The 14,258-nt window shown below is 37.4% G+C and overlaps 1 protein-coding gene across 19 annotated transcripts in view; it reads right to left on the bottom strand.

The window, feature by feature from the left end:
* Positions 1–14,258, bottom strand: part of SIPA1L1 (signal induced proliferation associated 1 like 1) — a 220,056-nt gene that overhangs the window by 93,148 nt on the left and 112,650 nt on the right. The window lies entirely within an intron of this gene.

The raw sequence follows: 14,258 nt of genomic DNA, 5'->3' as shown, positions 1-14,258 counted from the left end.
TAGACTAATGCAGCTTCTGGAAACTAAATTACTTTCAGAACTAGGTTGACTTCAAAATACTCATTTAAGACCTATTGCTCAGATGTCACCTATTCACAAGACTGTCTGTCAAATCACAAAGAATAAGCATTTTCATGTTTTGGCAATTTGCAAATTTCTGCAATCACAGTAAGCAGACTATATCTAACAGGGTTTTTGAAAAGCTAGATTGAGGACTTAGCACAGCAACCGCTCTAACAAAAATCTTTTTCCCTGAAAACCTTGTCTGTCTTTACCCTACTGACTCTAAAACATGAGCATCTAAGTCAAGTCTTCTCTGAATTGCCCCCTAAAAGGGCTTTGGTTCTCTCCCCACCAACTATAGACAAAGTCCACAAAACCACACTCCCTGGGCTAACATTAGCTAGTGTGAGTGGCACCCTCCACCCACAGCTCCCAAACAGAAGACCTTTTTGAAAGCCATGTGAGATAAAGGAAGATGTAAATCAAACACAGAAGAGTGTAAAGGTACAAGATTATTTTAACAGTCTGAGGGGATCTGGATAATAAGAAAATAAACAGAGAACAAAAAGAACGTGCCTGGGGAAGACAGAAACATAATAGCCTTTTTTCCCTCAATATTATTTTATCCCAGCCATTCATTTATCACAGCTAATAGTGAAGCTACTACAAAGATTCCTTTAAAACTGGAAGGAAAGCTTTGATTTTAAAGGTGAAAAGTGCATTATATACCAAACTACATCATCAACAGTACTTATCTTAAATTGAAAAATCTGCATACACTAGGAGATGTTACAGAGCTGTGCACTGCTACTATATCACAGTACTGTATAACTGATTTAAAAATAGAAATCAGTTTGTGATGTTGACATATTATACATGAACTGTGAAAACAGTGCGCTGGGAATAGACTGATATTGCCATTTTTCAAAACACATTGTTTTAGAATTAATATCATAACTTCCCACTCTTACAAAGTCATTGCATAAACTCCCACTATTTTACTTAACTTCAAGGAGAGAAGTCCTCAGTTCCAAGTATGGAATGAGAAAATATTTTAGTACTAAGTATAAGTGGAATGTGAACAAAGGAAGACAGTGTAGTGAGAGAAAAAACCCATAAGTTGGATACAAGTCACATGAAAAGAAACTGAGACACTGCATTAGTACTAATACAAGTGAAAATAAAGTGAATGGCTCTCCTTCCGCTGCTCCTGCAAATGATCACTGAAGAGATTACAGCATCTGGGAATCATGGAAGAATATCCTCTTGAATATATGTAATAATGCAAGTTACACGATGCTAAAGTTTTCCAGTTCGCTACATTTCAAAGACTAAATATGATGATTATTGCTCCTGTGAGAATTAAGTTGTATTGAGCTTGGTTACATCTGAAAGCTTTGTCAAAACTACTTGTGTTCCTAGTACAGTTATTTTAAAAAACTGAGGTGTATAAGAATATTTTAATTTTTCAGTTATTACTTAGCACTTAAAGAGAAAACTATTTAAAATATTAATAAGAAAAATATTTTTCACTGAAATAGTTATGTATCAGCACAGCAGCTAAAAAGTGTGTACTTAAAAGATGATAAAACCCCCACATTTATCATCATACCTATATAGGAATTCCTATATAGACAGACCAAAAAGTTGCACCCACATTTGTTAGAAAGAGAGTAAGTGGATAAAGAATTACTATATTGTTTTTTGAGTTGCTAGTAATATATAGTGGTGTAACAATCTGGTGAGTAGTCTGAACAGATGCTGACTGATAATGAGAAGTGGCAGCAGTAAAGTGCTGTATTTCTAGGGTATTGATCCTAGCAAATTTTATTTTAGATCAACAGCCTAACTTCCAGCAGAGAGGCTGTATTAGCACATAATTCCTGCAGCTAATGATCAATAGCTAATCAGCAGAGGAGAAAATGAGCAGAAAGAAGCCTTTGGTACATACAGAGAATTACCAGATATCTCGAAATACTTGTACAAAATGAAACACATTGACAACAAGAGTGGGGGAGAAAATAGCACTTTAGTAAAAAACACAGTATTTTTATGTGTGAACTGGCAATGTAAGTAATTTATTACCCATATCACTATTCAAACCAGAACATAAGCAAGCAGACAGTACAGTACTACAATATTTTGCAGTTAAAATCAGTTCACATACAGCGAGAACTCTTGGAAAAAAGACTCCTCCGCACTCTTAGAAGATTTGAGAAATTGTTTAAGTCTTTTTTTAAATGTTCCCATGCTGTCAGGTGAAAGGGTTATGACTGCAAAACTAAGGAACACTACAAAAATGTAGAGTTCCTACAAATGGCTTTAAAAGCCTTGATTTGGATAAGAGGAGGAAAAGATACAATGATTTTTTTTTTCTTTGTTCTGGTTGTAATATGACTTGGTGATCCTTTTAAGCAACCTCATTTATCACACACTGCCAACTAGGATTGTCTTTTTTTGAGAGTAGATTGTCATGACAAGCATCTAGGAACTAACAGGTTAAGAAGTCCAAATCAAACTTCAGCCTCATAAGCACTTGGCTTTAAAAAAGGAGACTGATTTGTTTTCAACCCATACTCACTCTACTCTTCTGCATAAACAAAGCCTTATTGGTAGAACTGGAATTAACATAATTCATCCTCTAACTTGTTAAACCTTTAAAATATAAATGTGGGGACAGGCTAAAGACAACAGGTCTTCTACTGTTAAAAAAATGTTTTATTTTTTTTAGTATAACAAAGATGACTAAATTAAGTAAAATAATTATTTGACATAACCACTTTGTAGACAACCGAACGAAGCAGTACACCGGGCTGTGCCATAGAAGAAGTGCAACAGATATGTATTAAATTCTTTAAGCAAATGGAAAAAAAATGTTCATCACTAAGGAGCTCCTGTTATCAACAGGCTACATTTTTGGCCAGAGAACACACTACTGTGGTACGCAGCATGCTATGCATTGCTTCTCTGATGAGGTCATTAACCAAAATAAAAAATAGACGACTTAGCAGTATGGATTTCTCTTCAAGATAGAGGTCTCTTCTCTATCTTTTTACTTTGTAAATAGGAAGTAAGGCACAGTCAACCATTAATGCAAGACTGAGAAAAATCTAGCATGAAACGATTCACAAATTCACCTTCTATTTAAGAAACAAACATGCAGGTATTTTCAATGTAATTACATACATTTATTTTCAATAGTCTTCCTATTACCTCAAAACCACAGTGTTATTTCCTTTCTCTCCAAAATCAAGGGCCAAAGTTGATTTCTCTATCCATAAAATATTTTACGGATTTAGTTGTAATCCTCAGTAGAAAAAGCAAAACAATCAAGCCCTAGAAATGCAACTGGTATATAACGAGTGTGCATGCAGCATTAATAAATCAAGAATACTATGGGGTTTCTTGTCAAGTAGAGGTAGAAACTTTAGTCAGGGGCTCTGACCACCTGTACAACAACTGGTTTTCCTTCCGTGTTCCTTCCTAAGGATGCACGCTGGAATGTATCAAAGCTTTTCACAACAGCCAAGAGAACGATTCACTTATCAAGTTAAAAAAAAAAAAAAAAACCACCACAAAAACTTGACAACCATATATTTGAAAGATAGAGCAATGAATTGCAAATGTAACCTCCTTCTCTAATACTTCTAAATTATGAGATTAATTTTTTTTATTCTACTAAATAAGGCACTGGAATGCAGTAGGAACGAAAACAGAAAACACTGGTTTGTCCAGTAACCTCTTACTAAACCATCTAAAGAAGCCTCAAGAATCAGGTATATGTCTCATTGTGAAATTGTGTATTTCGATATATTGCAATAGATAAACAAACATTGTCAGTATTAATATCTCTGCCTGATTACTCACATTATTTCACAAACCTGACAAGGTTCAAAACCAACCTGTGACCTGTTTCAGAAAAAAAATTCCAATGAAATGTGTATTTTTCAACCTTAGTGCATCATTAGGACTAAATAAAAATTATATGAAAATCCTATTACAGCAATAGGGGCATACATACCCTCCTACATATCATGCCACCTTCATTTTTAGGTTCAATTTTTAGTACTCCTTTACTACGTTTTTATCACCATGTATCCACTATTTCAGTGGCAGGAGACAAGAAAGTTCTTAAAAAGCAGTGGTATTTCAAACATTTATGGCTACTTGAATGAAGAACTGAGAGTAAGAGGGAAAAATCCCACTGAAAATGGAGAACAGCATGAAATTTTATTTTTTTTTCTCTGCCTTTTGCAGAAGTATATTATTTGCCCTGGTTTAGTAACAGAGAGAATTTGCTACAGAGATTCAGGAGATTGAAGCACAAGTCCTGTGCACTGTTAAAAACCCTACTCAAAACTTTCACGTGTGAAATCTCAGTAAGGCACAGAACTTGTGCCAGCCATCCAATTAACATCCAAGTTTACAACACGGTAACAGCTTTATCAACCACATCTTTATCTGACACTCATAGCTCTGACAACCAGACAGAAAAAAAAGAAAAAGTACTAACGTTACCTACACTTCCAGATTTTTCCAAAGTAAATTCTGTTTCTACGATTCCTTACAAAGTGAAAACTTGCAGAATTTCATAATTCATAAGGTCCTGGACCTGGGTCCTCAGGCCAATTATTTAACAAATGTTTATGGTGCTTTAACAGCTGCTTTTCATTTACAGAAGTTGAGGCAGTTATGATCTGGAGGAGAGCATTAATCCTAATTAGCTTGGATACCATAGCCAAAAAGAGCTGGATCATCACTCTGCAGAAGATTTCTCGAGTTAGTGCTTGATTAAGAGTTCCCCTGCTGGGAACTGTGTTTATTTTGAGTTGTTGTCTTGTGCTGTCATCAGCTTCCTGAATATCCACATGTGTGTTACAACCTTTTCAGAGAGGTAGGAATAAAGGAATCAATAAAAGTTACAAAAGTCTCCTGTCAAATGTAATTGGTCATGATTGCAGTACTCACAAAAGGAGGAACAGCTTGGGTAAAATGCAGGACTAGGAGTAGGTAAACTCAAAGCAAGGAGCCTGAGTTCTCCTTTGTACAATCTTTTCCTCTCCTATTTTGCCTTTCTTAAACTCAGTGGGCTTTATGTTTCCTTTTTTTTTTTTTTTAAATTGGACTCCAACCTTGCTAAATCAGACATAACTGAATTTCTATGCAACCACAGCTTTGTTTTAACTGTGGTTGTATGTTTTTGTTTTAACAAAGCTGTAGGCTCCAACTTTCAAGATATTGAAGCAACGAACTCCTCAAACACCACTGGCTTCAGAAGAGCAAAGGAGACTGAAGAAGATGGACAAAGCAAGCATTGGTATGAAGAGAACGTGCAGGATGGAAAGAAACGAACCCACCGCCTCCCCCCTCCGCAGACCGGACTCACATTACCGATGGACTGTACAAATCAGGCCCCATTGATTTGTACAGTCCTAACGCCCTCCTCTCCTCAGTTCATACAGCCATATACCCTTTCCATACCATGAAACACCACAGCTACAACCAAGCCAGCAGACGCACATTGCTTGGCAAAGTGAGGGGGCAGCAGCGTCTGTGGCCATCCAGAACAGGTATGGTCTAGATTTTACCTAGCTGTTTCTCAGTCAATGTTTGGACTTGTCTCCTTTACTTAACCACCAGTTTTCACAACAATTTACTCTATCCTGAAAGCTTTACACCTCTGTCACCAATGGAAATCAGCAGCCCGTTACAGCTCAAAATGTTGGCAGATTTTTTTTTTTTCCCTTTTGGAGTGAGGGAGGAGGGGTAAAAGAAAAGGATTGATGGATGGGCAAGGCAGGTCACAAAAGCCTCACTTCCTTACCAAACCCAGGCTAAATGCAGTGCCCTACAAAAGATCCCCTCCAAAAAAAAAAAAAATGAACCAAAAGGCTAAGGAAAGGATTTACACAGTACAAGTTCTTGTATGTTGACAAAGAACAGAAACTTCGAAAGGAATACTGGTCAAAAGACCCAATCTAAAAATGCTGAGAGGAAGGCTAGAAAAATCTATGCATGACAGGGCTGCTTTTCACATGTCTTTAAAATGTGAAGCCACTAGTTGCTAATTGATAAGAGTGAAGGAGATCCCACCCAACACCTGCTACAGCAATTCGGTTTAATAGCAGTCCTTCACCAGCTTTGACAATTACTCCCACACTCCCCTGTGAGAGACTAATGGTTTGCTAAAAATAAAACAGAGATTAGCATCTACAGCAAGCTGCCTGAGAGATACGATATCTGACAGAAGTCGATATTAATCAACCTTGTGGTGTGCTGATGTCCGGACTTCACTTCAAAGGATTTCATCTTATATCTAGAGATTTGGGTGCCTGGTTCAAATGGCAGCACGCAATATTACTTTTTGTTCATTTTATTATTTTCTACAGTCTGCATCTTAGCATGCAGTAATAATGTTCATACTTACGAAGTGGGCAATAATTCAGTACCAACGTCAAATCTGTGTGTACAGCAGCTGCTAAAAGCTGAAGTTGTCAAGAAACATGAGATGACAAAGCAGAACATACCCGCCCACACACCAAGTGTACCAGCAATTCATGAAATTTTCCCCAGTATGTTAATCTTGCCTTTAGCAAGCAGAGCAAGACCTACCGAGTCAGGATGGGAGGAAAGGATGGGGAAAATAGCAAAAAATACCTTTTAAAATTTTTCTGAATATGATATACAATATGGATGTCAAAAACATCACTCAATAGCTTCTATGTAGGATGCAAGTAACTAAGACGATATCAGTCTTCCAAAAGAGTTGTTCTTACCAATTATAAATTAAAGCTGAATAGTCTTTAAGTAACTAACAGACCATAAAAGCAGCCAATATATAAGAGAAAGTATTTTAAAAAACAGTGTACTTAACTAGTTCTGTAAGAAAAAGTCTAACTTTAAGATGAACAAAATTATACAGATTTTAAGGTTTGCCTTATGTTAAATATTAAGGATCGAAATTAACAGTTGCAACACTCTCATCTTTTCTCAAATACAGAAAAAAAGGCTTCATGTGATGAGTCAGATACCGCATACAAAAAACCAACCCACCCAAAACCCACAAACAACCTTGAGCTTGTTTTATGGACACAAGCCAAATGAACTCCATACTTCAAATCTACAAGATAGCCAACCAATGTCACACAGAAGAAACACTTTACATTAATTACAGTTGCTCTTAAAAGAGAGTGGTTAGGATTAAGAAAAGACACCAAGAACTACAGGTCTGGATTTCCCCTTCAAAGATGACAACAAGGAAATTTCTGTCTACCTAGGAAGATAAAAATAGCCAAAACTTCATTTGTTACTCACCTGTATGAAAAACTTACATTTTAAAAAGAAAAAGAGACAACATGAATGAGACCACTGGCAATAAATACATCCTCCTATACAACTGGAACACCACCAGATCATAGGTGATGTTGTCAGAAGGAGAGATCAGACAGAAGACCTGAAGAAAATACAGGCCACTCCGTAAGAAGAGAAAGGACGTTTGTCGGTAGTTAAGAGGCAAAAGAATTGCTGCCCAAAAGCTGCCTCTTAACTCAAGCTCACTTCTGCCACACATTACCCTATACATCACCTGCTGGAGGTGAAGTGAGTGGTACTACAGCATCTCACAGTTCTTCCCCTACCAGCCTTGAGGTGTTATGCCCAACATTTTGATTTAATAACCATTGCTTGGGAAAAATATCCATCACTTTCAAGTCACATTTTCTCTAGTGTCTTTTAGTTAGTCTCATAGCTAGCAAATATTTTTAACTGTGTCTCCAATATAAATATTTATTAAATAGAAAACTCTTCAAAAAAGTTATCAGAAACAAGATAATTAATATTTAACATTAATGCATTATAGAGAGAGGATTTTACGTTATGGGCAAGCTTCAATTGAAAGAAGAAAGTATCACGTGATAAGGATATTTTACCTATCTAGGTTTCAATCCCACAGAAACCATCAGGTTATTTAGTTATACCTCAGCATTTACACTTAGGCAAAAACCGCAAAATAAACTGCATCAGTATGATGCTAACACCTCCTGGCAGTGAGCCATTTATTGATCTCTCCAGCCTCCATTAAAACATCGCTGAGTGGAAAATGTGAGCCACATTATGCACGATTCTTGTATAAATGCTGTGGTTAACTGAAGAGGTAAAATAATCAAGTTTTAAAGATGTTATGTTTCAAGATTTTCCTCTTCAAATCCTTTCTATTAAAAAGACAGAGATTATAAAAAAGGAACCCACCAGAACAACAGAAAAACATGACTTAAATGGCCTGCAAGACTAACATTCATCTCTCTATAAAAAAAATTCTCTATAGAGTAACTGTGTAATCCCTACTGGGACAAACTACATTTTAGCAGAGTGGAAGAAGTAATTTGAGACCGAATTGGCAAATGCCACTGTTACCACAGAAATTTCTTTTCAGAATTGTGTGGAGAAAAATATTACCAGCTTGTTCACAATGAATGTCTCCCACATGATTATTTAGCACACATGAAAAATAATTTGTTGATTCTAAAGCTTTTATTGATTCCAGATAATCTGCCTCTGCTTCTGCCTCCTAAAATACTGATGATACATGCAAAGAAACTCCCTTTATTGTATTTACCACCATCCAAGAGGTGTCCCCAATTTCTATTCTACACAGAAAAGCAAATGGCTACAGAATATACCAATTTATATTCACTTTTGTACACGGTATCACATTTTCTTTTAATCAACTGACATTCATTTTCATATCTAACACCGTGGAAGAATGCTTTTATTTCAAACTTGATTCCAAAATTACAGAGCAACTGGGCTAAGCTTTTGATGCAGGTACTGGACAGGCCAGCCAGGGTTGATGCACAGCTGGATCTGCTGTTCACAAACCAGGACAGTCTGGCTGGGGATGTGATGCTCAATGGCAGCCTTGGCTGCAGTGACCACAAAGAGAGGTGGTTAAGAGCCTGGGGGGAGCGAGGACGAAGAGTAGTAGAGCAGAGGATCCTAGACTTCGGAAGAGGTGACTTCAGCTTACTCGGGGAACTAGTAGGCAGGACCCCATAGGAAACAGAGAGACCATCCCCAAAGACATTTAAAAGATGTGTAGATGTGGTACTGTGGCACTCTGGGACATGGTCCAGTGGCACTTGGCAGCGTTAGGTTTATGGTTGGACTCAGTCTTAAAGATCTTTTCCAACCTAAATGATTCTGTGATTCTAAATAGAAAAGTCCTGACTGAGCTCCAGGGCAAAACAAAACAGCACAGGAGGAGGTGGAAGCAGGCAGAGGCTAGCCAGCAAGAATTTGGAAACACTGCCCAAGCACAGAGGCAGTGTCGGGAAATTCATATATGGTACCACCACCACATGGAACCATCAGAAATTTAAGACAGCTAAATAACCTGAGATGAAAACAGAATCACTATAGAAAATGAAATTGGAAATAACCCAAAATGCCAACAGGGCTAAAAGAATTTAAAAGCAAGCTTGTATCTTGATCCCTATTGATAGCATGTCTTCCAAATTGGGGTTTTTTTTTCTGTATTTGTTTCGTTCCAACTGTGATGGAAATGCAACAAGCAACCTCCTACACGGGAGATTCCAAATCTTGAACCACTGAATTATTTTCTCGTTTCCCTCAGCCAGCCAGATTTCAAGAGTATTTGATACATCCAACATCATGCTCTAACTGTTCCCCTAACAGACCCTAATGTACAAAGATACTACCTAATCCACTTCAGAAACAGCTGACCAATAAGTATTATGTCTCAAAGGATGAGGCTCAGAGAAACAAGTTTTCCACTTCCCAAATTGATGATCCAGTACACGGGTATACCTTATTTCAGGCAAAAATCAAAACTTGACTCCACTTTATCTTACTGTCCTGTAGTGAAATATGAATGTTGAATAAAATGTATTTCCTTAAAATACTAGGAAAAAAATAATCCCAGAATGAAAAGAAAAAAATCCACATTACTGTTTAACCTCAAAGTGACTGTAACTGACCCAGAAAACGTTCATGCGGACTTTGATGAGCTGGACTTAGCTATCAACCAAGCTTGCTAGGACGAAAAGCCTAAATTTCATAAGGAACTGGCATAGTAACTCAGAGAAAAAGCAACGCTGTGGCTGCTTAGATGCAATTTGTTGGCAAGTTGCTAGAAAAATTATGTACATTTTTCTCTTTCATAAAAAGAAAAACAAACCCCAAACAAAACCAGAAAAGCCAGCCAAAACTGTTGCAACTACACTGGCAAACATGGCATAACTAAGTTTTCAGAGTGGGCTGGCAGCAATGAAAAACTTTATGTACAGCAGATTAATTTTTGAAGCTGAAGATTACATGACTCAGCCTGTACTCATCATCTCTACGAAGACATCATTCTGCTGCTGAAATGTCAGCTCCTCAGCTCCAGCACCCGGCAAAAATGGAAGCACAACATTTGCTTTCTTTCAGAACTTAGGATTTTGGCTTGAATTCTCAATAGCTATGTCCTTTCTGGAAGTTTGAAGTTAAGCCAATGTAGCACTCTACCCACTATGAAGTCGCACAAAGAACAGACGTATTTCCTACCGTCACATTCTGCTCCGTTCAGCTACATGGTAGATTGCTCTAACTACTGTTAAGTCGGGTAACCAGCTGTGCCCCCCTCACCTTCACATGCCGGTGCCAAAGAGAGAGTTCAGCATACAAACACGAGCATTTCCTAACACACTAAAAGGCACAGACAGCTACCGGCTGGAAAGAGGGCAGGGAGGTAAGTATTCAAGTTGCAACTTATCACAATGCCACGCTTGTGTAAGCCCTACTAACATCTCAGATGGTTTCAGACTTTACTTTTTAGAAAGACTGACAACGATATATTTTGTACATCCTTTTTTAGTCTCAATCCAGATTTACACATTAATAAGTACTACACCACAAGTTTGCTTCAAAGTATTAAAAAAAACCAAGGTGCCATTCCTAAATATTTCACCATGTTTATCAAATCAATATTTTAGTTTCAGAATAAAAGCCATTAACAGAATTATCATATTGCTTCTGAGTGATTGAGGAGGTTTCATTCTACATATAATACACTTTCAAACATGAGCAGCAAAAGAAACTTAAAAAAAGCCCTCAGCATGCATTTAACCATTACCTTGTGTTGTTATGGTAACTAAAGATCTCTGAAGAAGCAAGACCAAAAGGGGAAAAAAATCCCACTGCAAATTCTCCTGTAAGTTCTGTATATATGTATTTTCTCCATTGTAGATTCAAACAAACACAGTACAGTATTGCTCTAAGCATCACATCCCCCCCGAGATATAGGTAAACATTTTGAAATGCTGATGGAGATACTGAAGCATGAAGCTGAAGAAAAATTTGATTCCTCTACGAGGAGGGTGGCTGCTCAAATCAGCTGTTCCATGAGACCATTAAATACTCAAATCCAGGTGTACTCTAAAGAGGCTCACAAGGGATCAGTTTGTGCAAATCCTCTGGAGCCCACAGCTGGGAAACGGCAGAATGGCTAAAAGTGGGCAAAACTGTTCTCTTAAAGAATACTACACCAAAGAGAGGGACAAGCCAAGGCCTCCCTTCCCATCCTCTGTGTCCCTGCTTCCAAAAGTTTTGGTGAAGTTATCAGGATAACTGATACCCAAGAAAACAGAAAACCTAATGAACAGAATACAAAGGAAAGCAAGAGTCTTTTGCAAGAACTGAGATGAAGTGTCAAGGAGATTTGTTTGAAGGTATGTATTTATCAACAGCTTACGGATGGTGACAGGAATTTTTGGTTTTAAGCAACAACCATAGACTCAAATATTCTCTTTAGCCAACCCAGAATAATTCTGAGAGTTTAAGAGGGTTGAGGGAGGTGTCCCTTTTTTGGAAATAGAAGTCTTCAGTATTAAGTTTAGTATCTCTAAAGCAACTTTCAGAAAGTTTTTTGTTATAGAATTATTAATACACATATTTGACTGTCTGCATATGAGGAAAGTTGTTCAATTTTCCTGAAGAAGGGAAATCGGGTTAATAGTATGGTCAATAGCAGGAATCAGAGAATCTGTGGAGACTGCATCTGCGATTATACTGTTTCAACTCTGAAGAGTATCTCTGGGTAAATACAAACAATTTTATTTTAAGTTCCTACTTCAGATTATAAACAACTATCCTCTAGGTTCAAAGAGGAGCACATACATTTTTTTAAACTTTAAAAAAACCAAACAACAAAGCCCTGAGGTTCCTTCTTGGAACTTGCTGGATCATATGTGAAGTCAGTTGAAACACTTAAGGGACTACAATCAAGCACTTACAGTGGGGACTCTCAAATAAACTTCACTGTAAAAAGCAATGTTACTACCCTTGACAAAAATGTGATAGGTAAATCCTTTGTACTGTCTACCAAGTGCTGTTTTAACTACTTAACCTAGTACCTAACACGTGCTTTATATTGCCAGTTCGTAATTCATCAGGGATGGGGGCGGGATGGTAGCTATTATCTTTAACTTTTGCAGCATGTACTGTTATCCAACGTACCCAGGATTTTAGTAAGCTTACAACGTATTTGCAACTTACACATTTTGTGCTATCACTCAATGACCTGACTGTAGAGCCATCACTCTAGGTACAGTTTCAGTCAACTTTTTGCAAAACACTTAGTATGATGTCGTGCACTGTAGATAAAGTATGCCATAGAAAGCGTATTTAAACAATGAAAAAAGGTAAGACAGCATCCCTAACTGTGACCCTTAAGATACTTCAGCAACTGGAGCACAGACAGAAAAATGCTAATGACAAGTATAACCTTGAAACATGAGAATAGAGACAACTATTAATAGAAGGCTAATCTAAAGTCTCACTTTACATAATACACAAAACTGCAGTGAAGTCAAAGTTCACTAACATCAACAATGTACTTCAGAGCTCCATCCAGGCTGATGATGACAAGCATGAAAAATTCTCAGAATTTTCAAAGCGTTTTTCTACTTAGAAGAGTTTATTCTTCAGGCCCTTGAAAGCAGCATTTAACGACAATTTGGTATTATCAAAAGGAAGTTTCTCCTGACCATTGATGAAACTACTATAGTTTGCCTTTTTCCTCCTCTCTTCCTGGAGACCACAGTGAAAACATAAACCTTGTGTCTTTGTGGCAGAACAATATCTGACCCGAATCCCAGTCAAAAAAATCTATGAGTTCTGGGGTACAGACACTTTGTTAAACTCACCGAGATTACAAATACATTCACACTTTACATTCATTATGATGCAAATCATTTTTCAAGGGGATGCTTGAGGAAAAGGATAGTGACTCAGGTGTGAGTAATAGCAGAGGTGCTGAAAGTAAGGTTTATGAATATGTTTATAAATGTTTTTCAACTGTGAGGTCAATCTTTTGGCTTAGATGTGTTCCCAGAACACCGACTGGACCCAGAACTGTAGGACAGAAAGCATCAGACATTCTCCATCTCTGGGGCTCACAGCTCAGAAATCAGTGTATCAAGAAAATGACACCAAGCAATGAAATGGTTTCTGCCCATCACTGAATCATGGAAAAGACCATCCTGCCTGACTGCTTACAGTCAGCACAGTTCCACCTTACATGCAAATATTTTACTACCCCCCCATCACTTTGAAATGTGATTATATGAAAAATCCTATCCCTTTCCAACATGAGCTTTTTACTCTGAACATTTTTTTTTCTGCAGCAAAACATTTATGACAAAGACAGTTTTCGAAACAGAAAAGCCATGTAACAGTTTCATCACTGTTAGTCACTTCTCAATACAACAACCATTGGCAAAAAGAGGGTTAGACCACTTAAACTCTGACCCACACCATATAGCTTTCCCCAAACCACTGGAGTTGGATTGAAAATTGAAACAGTGCTAACCTCAGTGAATCTTACTTTATCCCATTAAGTGATCAAGAAACCAAGACAACTCTGAAGAGATCATGAAATGAACAACAAAGCATACAACTCAAAGGTATAAACAGATTTTTGTCCAGGACAAAAAGTATTTAGTAAAACCCCAAAGGACTCCAGCATCAGACTAGGAGAGTCACTTCAGCCACAACTCCCAGGTGACTCCTGAATTTTCTTAATTTGCCAGAATACTGTCATACGAATTCAAAGAGAGCAGTCCATTGCCTAATGCAAGGCAAGCTGGAAAAAAGCCATGAAAGTTCAGCCACACTTGTTAGACAAATATTAGTATTGAATTTGCTATACAAAAACCTGCAACAATGTCATCGTTCTGTCAAAAATGTAAAAGGTGGAA

This window comes from Balearica regulorum, chromosome 5, assembly GCF_011004875.1.
Source record: "Balearica regulorum gibbericeps isolate bBalReg1 chromosome 5, bBalReg1.pri, whole genome shotgun sequence".
NCBI lineage: Eukaryota > Metazoa > Chordata > Aves > Gruiformes > Gruidae > Balearica > Balearica regulorum.
This window is presented reverse-complemented; position numbering and strand designations above follow the sequence as displayed.